Below are 8,358 nucleotides of genomic sequence, written 5' to 3' on the forward strand. Positions count from 1 at the left end.
AACCCAGCTAGGCTGTGGTGCTAAACTCAGATCCATAGCCAGCAACATATCCATCCAAACTCCCATAACCCTCCTCACGGATAGTCTTGATGTAGCCAAAAATCTCAACATCTACTTCACCTCCATGGCCAAAAATCTGGTCAATAAACTGCCCGCTCCATCTGGGCTGTTTGGTGTTAGTCACATCTTGAAATTCTACAGGAACCTTGGGGTATGCAAAGACAACTTTAAACTTACCACGGTGTCAACTGATGAAGTGTTTAAAAAACTGCGCACCCTACCTCAATTCAAGGCCGCTGGCCATGATAAAATTGCCCCCAAATTTCTCATAGACTCAGCTGCCACCATTGCCCCAATCATTACCCATATTATTAATCTATCTATCAAGCAGGGTTATGTCCCCCAGGACTTCAAATTAGCCAAGGTAACCCCCCTGCACAAAAAAGGCAGTAAACTTGACCCTGGCAACTACAGGCCAATCTCAATCCTTAGTTCCATCTCTAAGGTAATGGAAAAAATTGTCTATGAACAGGTGGCTAGATATCTTGAAGAGAATAAACTGATCTACGAGTTCCAGTCTGGCTTCAGAGAGTCCCATTCCACAGATACATGCCTCATCTATTTGAATGATTACATCAAACGTGAAATTCACGATGGCAAATATTGTGGCATGGTCATGCTGGACCTCCAGAAGGCATTTGACACCGTCGATCATTCTATTCTGATCGAAAAACTCAAAGCTATTGGTCTTGATAGCACAGCAGTGAGATGGATGCACTCTTACTTGGTGGGGAGGGAACAGATGGTGGAAGTCAACGGAACCCTGTCCCCCCCCCTCCCAGTAAACTGTGGAGTACCTCAAGGGAGTATACTAGGACCACTGTTGTTCTTAATATACGTAAACGACATGTCATCTGCTTGTGACTGCAATCTGTTTCTGTTCGCGGATGACTCGGCTCTCCTAGTCTCAGGCAGAGACATTTTGCAGGTTGAAAAGGCCCTTAACTGTGAACTTAACAAGATCTGCACCTGGCTCAATGACAACAGACTCTCAATTCACCTAGGCAAAACTGAATGTATCCTCTTTGGATCTAGTCAGAAACTTAGCCTAGTTGAGAACTTCACAATTAAAGTAGGTGACACTGTGATAGAAAGAAAAAACCACATCTGCTACCTGGGTTGCATCCTGGAGGCTAACCTATCCAGTGAAAAAATGACCACCAAGGTAATCAATAAAGTCAATCAACGAATTCGCTTCTTGCAAAGAGTTGCCCCACTGATCAATATTAAATCCCGAAAGACACTAGGAGGTGCTCTTATTGGGCCCCTCATTGATTACGGAGTCCTTGTCTGGTATCGCGACGCCCCAGCTGCCTTAAAGCTAAAGCTCCAAACAGCCCAAAACAAACTAATTAGGGTTGTGCTTGGTCTCCCTCCTCTGACCCACCTTACCGAGCATCACCACGAAAGCGTGGGGTGGCTCAAAGTAGCTGACAGAGTACAGCATCTTGCAATGGGCCTGGTGTACAAGATACACTACACCTCCAAGATTCCCATGTACCTGACAAACTACTTCTTAAAGGTCAAGGATGTTCACGATCATAACACCAGAGGCAGCTCCACTAATCATCATCAGCGTAGATTTAACACTAAACAAGGCGCTAACTCGTTCTCCTGCTATACCATCAACATGTGGAACGCCCTTCCACAAGCCCTAAAGGAGAGCAAATCCCTAGCCTCCTTCAAAATTGGTATGAAAAGTCACCTTCAGACAGCAGCTACCCGTGACTTGTAAATAGACTAAGCCCCCATGCTCCCCCCCCCCTTTTTCTTTGTATTCTGCCTTTTGTATTTGATGTTATGCTTTTGAAACTGATATTATCCTAGATAAAGTACTATGTTCTATCCGTCTGTCTTTCAATGTTATATGAGATACTTAAAGTGTGGTTCCTGTGGAAATAAGCCTCGGCTTTCTAGGATCTCCTTTTAGTTGACCTTGTACCAGTGATTTGTACTGTCATGAAACTGTACTTTTTTCTATTGCAAACTTCTAATAAATTCTTCAATCAATCAAAAAACGTTAAGGTGTACAGTATTATCAAAGCTCATAGTCTACTATTGTTGGAGCCATTCTCAGTTCAGTTCTTTTTTGTGAGTAAATGTCGCCCCCTCTTGGTCACCTCGGAAAATGGCACCATAGGTCCCTTTAATTAGGCAACAGCTGCGTGCAGGAGGACGCCAGTAGAACATTAGTGGAGGAGAAATAGATTTTTAACCACTCCGCATTCACCAGTTTCGGACTAATGTTTCTATTTGTCTGATTGGCACAGAACTAATGTTCTAATCTATGCCAAATTTGCCAATCAGAACAACACCTGTGTTGGTCCTCAACATGGCCGGTGTACTAGTACAAATGCAACCCATGAATTGCTGGCCAAACATCAAAACCTTGGCGTTTTCCTTTTTACAGGTCCAGCCCGGGCTGTTTTGAACATGGCTATATTCACAATCTGAAATAGCTTTATTCGTTGATTGAAAACATTTATATGTTCAATGTTGGTCTATTATTGCATTTAGAAAAAGGACAGAGTAAACAAACCTATTTCAACCCCAAAATACAACATGCATTTTAAGATCTAATTTACCGATTGATTGATTGATTGAAGGCTTTATTAGAAGTTTGCATAGGAAAATGTACAGATTCATGACGGTACAGTTCACTGGTACAAGGTCTACTAAAAGGAGATCCATGAAAAGACTAAGCTTATTTCAACAGGAAACCATTTAAGTATCTCATATAACATTGAATGACAGACAAATAGAACACAGTACTACGCAGTAGATATGTAAAGAAAAGGGGGAAAAAAAGAAAAGAAAACAGTAAATCTAAACAAACAGTAAGTATATACAAGGAATATACAGTAATGGCCGTATCAGAGTGTACGGTGGAGAGCTATCCACCGGTGGAGAGCTTTCCACCGCAAGCCAGAAAATAAGTGCAGGACATCATAGTCACGGGGCCCACGGTGAAGTCCTCCCCCGCCTCCCTCTGGTTCAGACGCAAACTCCGTTCAGGTCGACCAATCAGTGAACGGGGTGTGGAGCCTGTCTGTCTGATAGTAAAAACAGAGAGATGTGTTGGGACTCGCGGTGTAAAGCTCTCCACCGCGAGGAATGATGTAACGTTGTAGTTTCATGACTAAAAAAGACTCGAAAAGACTACACCGCGGTGTAAAGCCTTCCACCGCCCAGGCGACTATGATGTCGGCTTTAGTCTAAACAAACAGTAAGTATATACAAGGAATATACAAGTATATACAAGGAAGGGGCAGGGAGGGTAAGGTTGGGCTAGGTTTTTTACCAGTTGCGAACGGCTGCTGCCTGTAAGTGGTTTTTCAGGGCAATTTTAAAGGATGCTAGTGATCCACACTCCTTTATGGCCTTCGGTAAGGCATTCCACATTTTTGTGGTATAGCAGAAGAACGAGTTCGACCCTTTCTTTGAGTTGACTCTGGGTTGAACGTGATCTGTGGCACTGCCTCTGGTGTTGTAATTATGGACATCCTTAACGTTCATAAAGTATTTTGACAGGTACTTGGGTATCATAGTGGTGTAGTGTATCTTGTACACCAGGCCCATTGCAAGTTGCTGTACTCTGTCATCTACTCTGAGCCACCCCACTCTTAACTGGTGAGTAGCGGTGAGGTGAGTCTGATAGGGAAGGTTAAGCAGGACCCTAATTAGTTTATTTTGGGCTGTTTGGAGTTTAGTTTTAAGGGCTTGTGGGGCGTCACGATACCATACGTGGACTCCGTAGTCAAAGAGGGGCTGGATTATTGCACCAGCTATGGTCTTCAGTGTGTTGAAGTTGACCATTGGGGCGATCCTCTGTAGGAAACGAGTTCGTTGGTTGATTTTTTGTATTACTTTTGAAGTCATCTTTTCGCTGGAAAGATTAGCTTCAAGGATACATCCTAAGTAAGAGATTTCGTTTTTTCGTGTTATGACCTTGTCACCCACTTTGATTGTGAAGTCATCTACCTTTTTGAGGTTATGATTTGATCCAAAGAGGATGGACTCGGTTTTTCCCAGGTGAATTGATAATTTGTTGTCGTTAAGCCATGTGCAGATCTTACTCAGTTCAGAGTTTAGTGTCTTTTCAACCTGCAAGTGGTCCTTGCCCGAGACTAGGAGAGCCAAGTCATCCGCGAACAGGAACAGGTTGCAGTCGCAAGCAGATGCCATGTCGTTCACGTATATTAGGAACAACAGAGGTCGCAGTATGCTACCTTGAGGAACACCACAGCTTACTGGGAGGGGGGGGGGACAGGGTTCCGTTAATCTCCACCACCTGTTCCCTCCCCACCAGGTAAGATTGCATCCAGCTCACTGCTGCGCTGTCAAGACCGATGGCTTTTAGTTTCTCAATCAGAATAGCATGATCCACGGTGTCAAATGCCTTCTGGAGGTCCATCATGACCATGCCACTATATTTGCCCTGATCCGCTTCGCGTTTGATTTGGTCAGTCAAATAGAGAAGGCATGTGTCAGTGGAATGGGATTTTCTGAATCCAGATTGGAACTCGTAAATCAGTAAAACCGATAGTTCTGCTATTATATTTAGAGTAGGTGAACTAGAGAAAAGAGAATCTTTCTTTTTTGGATGAGGACAATGTTTGGAGACAGTGAGTCCGTGAACGTTGCCCAGATGAGGACAATGTTTGAAGAGAGTCAGAGAGCCTCAGTGTTACCAGATGGGAAATGTTGAATTATCGTACCGGAGGCTCAGAATTATCGTATTTGACATGAAACTATCATACACGGCCAAAAAAGAGAAATCACTCGCGTAAAAACGTAATTTCACCCAAAAATGCGTCTTTAGTTTAAGAAACGACCTCGTTTTAGACTCCTGCGTGACAAAAACGCATCAGATTTGCTGTGTGGAGGCAGGCAACTTCTTGGAGCTTACACAAATAAAAGCCTGAAACTGGTCTGGAAAGATGCAACAGATCTAGGGTCAGATTGACTGATTTCCTGGCTTATTTTGAGAAGCCAAACCAGATCCCAGATCAGCAGCCAGGGAAAATAGTGAATTCACGCTCTTTTTGATGATATGCCGAAATTATCGTACATTTGGGCATTTTTGGAATTATTGATCGTACATCGTACAGAGGGTCAAATTATCGTACAAATACGATAATTATCGTACGTCTGGCAACACTGGAGAGCCTGAACTGGTGCTCTTATCTCACTTTTTACTGAAAAAGTTCTGAAATGTGTTTCATTTAAAGATATTGTTCTTTGTGTTCTATATTTGTTTTCCTCAGGATTGTTGCTCATTTGTGACTGTGAGCCTTCATTACATGGGATGTGGGCATGATCAGTCAATACATTTTACTTGGCTCTAAACATAGTGTCTTGAATATATTTAATCACAAATTATTTGTCAATCGTTTCCATATTGAATGTTCACATAATTATTTTCAAACATTTTCAAAAACGGAGAAGAACTGCATTTACCTATGATCCTAGATTACTATTTCCATACATCAATCAACAATCAACCATGGTCGAACGGCGTCCAACACGTTGATCCCCAGGGCTGGCAAGTCATATTCCTTGGATGTCTTTGCGTCTGTCATTTCGTTGATGGTCGCCAAAAGAAGCTTCGCTTTCTCTGGGATTAGCCACCAGATGTAAGCCCCCGCACAATTTTGTACCACGGATCTGTTGAGTTTTCTCAACTCGTTTGCGCGTGCTCTCAGGCCGGCAGGGAAGTTGATCAAGCAAATTGCTACGACCACCCAAACAAACACTACCCAAAAAGAGAACCCGACTGTGATGGCGATCCACATTTCTTCCCATGAATATATGGGCTGGGCATGTAACTCTGCCAGCACCAGACCGCTTATTATTGGCCAGTCTTGGTCTGTTTTAGGGTCAGCCGGGTTGTTTATTCGATAATTGACGACATCATACAGGCTACCCTCCTCTTCAGCCATGGCAATGCTATTCTTTCGGCTTTCGAAGGACCATGAATAAAAGGAGTCAGCTGGCTAGGATTCAGGGCTGGTAGAGGTATTTAACACTGCCACGGTTACATCCGGTCACAATGTATTGAGGAGGAGGACCAGGTGGATATGAAAGGTGTTATGGTTTTATTCTACAAGAAAAGATAAAATCCAATAATTACATTTAACAATATAAATAATCATCAACAATATAATATATACAAACATTAGGACAAGGTCAGTGATTACTGCATTTGACACATCTTCATAAGGCATCAATACACAGGCAGCTAGCAATCACAATGATAAATACATGAAAACAAACTTACGTCAGTAGGACAGACATCAGGCCAGGGCTCTCTCGTAGGTGTTCCTTCTGCTGCTGCTCAACAAGAGTGAGGACACAGACAGTATTTATAGAGGGACAATGATTGGGCTGTGAGTAGGCGCATGTGTGGAGAATGAGTTGAGCAGGTGAAGGGGGTGGAGTCAGTCCAGGGGAATTGGACAGTGGGAGAGTTGGGGACTTTTCTACAATCAGTGTATTTTGGATTCATGTCAATTTGTGTTTTACTCTGTAGCCTACTGTTAGTCTGCTCTTTTTACCCTCTACAAAAAAAAAAAAAAAAAAAAAGATCTACAAGCTCACAACGCGTGAGGCGTTGTGAGCTTGTAGATCTGCTATTTTTGGCTACTGTTCTCAGAATATGGACACTAGGGTTCAAGTTGTTAATATAAAAAGGATTGGAAGATTTGGAGGACCCACTCTAGTAACTCTGAGGACACCATGTTGAAGACCCCTGCTTTAGATGTTGGCATAGATTAGGAAACGTGCAGGACACTAGAGTTCAGATACAGGTCTACTAAAAGGATTTAAACCACAAGAAAGCACAATGGCTTGTTTGCATTTGAGTAAAAAATAATAATACTCACAATCAACCAAGTTACAACGGCCAGCAACACGTTCTTCTCCAGGGCTACCAAGTCGTAGTTCTCGGATTTCTCTGGGTCTGCGTCTGTTATTTCTTCGATGGCCGCCAAAAGACGCCTTGCTTTCACTGGGATTATCCACCATATGTAAGCCCCCGCACACCTTTTTACCACGGATATGTTGATACCAGGGATTGGGAAGTTGTACATGCAAATTGCTACGACCACCCAAACAATCCCTACCCAAATACAGCACGCTAGGGTGATGGCGCCACACAGTTCTCCCCATGACAACTCCATTACCCCATTAAGAGTCAAGGCTACAAGATGGCGCGGCGGCGGGAGCAGTCCTCTCCGTCTTCTCTTTGCTCGCCTATTGGCCAGGGCTAGCCTAGGCCAGGGCATCCTTGTACACCTTCAGCATCCCTTTCCATTTGTTGCTACATTGTGTCCCAGTAAGTTTGTAGCTTTTGCTTCCAATTTCTATGGCTACCAGCTCCCAAGCCTTTTTTTGTCATCCTGGTAGAGGAGAAGTTGTCTGGGCTCCTCTTAGAGCAAGATGAGGAGCAGGATGGCAGGATGCCCCCAGATGAACTTGTCATCGTCATTCGGCTGTTGTTGACTGGACTCCAACTGCGACCCTCTGGGCTGACTGGTCTCCACCGACTGCGACCCTCCTGGTCTAACTGGTCCCTGGTCTCTCCTGGTCCAGTTAACGGACTGGACTGGGATCCTCCAGGTCGACTGGAGTCTTCTGGCTCTAAAACAAATGAATGAACTGGCTACAAAAATAATAATAATTTGGGTTAGTGGTGCATCATGTTAAGTCAAACAGAACCAAAGTATTCCCGCAGGATTTAGCTAACAATATTGACTTATAGAGAGTTACAGACCATAAGGGTCCATTTGGGTCCTAACTATCATTTAGCTGGGGACCCCTTTGGAACTCCCTCAAGGACCCCTGGGGGTCCCCGAACCCTACTTTGAAACCAATGGTTTAATTTCATCAACTAGATGTTAGTCCAGAGAGAATGTATAAGAATTACACATTATAGGTTTCATTCTCACAACTTATGTCACCACTTACAGGGTAGTAGACAACAATAATATTATATTAAGGGGGGGTCTCTACTTAATGAGCATTTACTGTCAATAGAACTGTTGTATTAGCTAGCATTTAGCACTAGTAGTGTGTGTGTGTGTGTGTGTGTGTGTGTGTGTGTGTGTGTGTGTGTGTGTGTGTGTGTGCTGACAGTAGAGTTCAGATACAATGACTACAAAAAGGATTTAAACCACAAGAAAGCACAATGGCTTGTTTGCATTTGAGTAAAAAATAATAATACTCACAATCAACCAAGTTACAACGGCCAGCAACACGTTCTTCTCCAGGGCTACCAAGTCGTAGTTCTCGGATTTC

The sequence above is a fragment of the Nannobrachium achirus genome (assembly GCF_963921795.1).
Source record: "Nannobrachium achirus genome assembly, chromosome: 13".
In the NCBI taxonomy this organism is placed as follows: Eukaryota; Metazoa; Chordata; class Actinopteri; order Myctophiformes; family Myctophidae; genus Nannobrachium; species Nannobrachium achirus.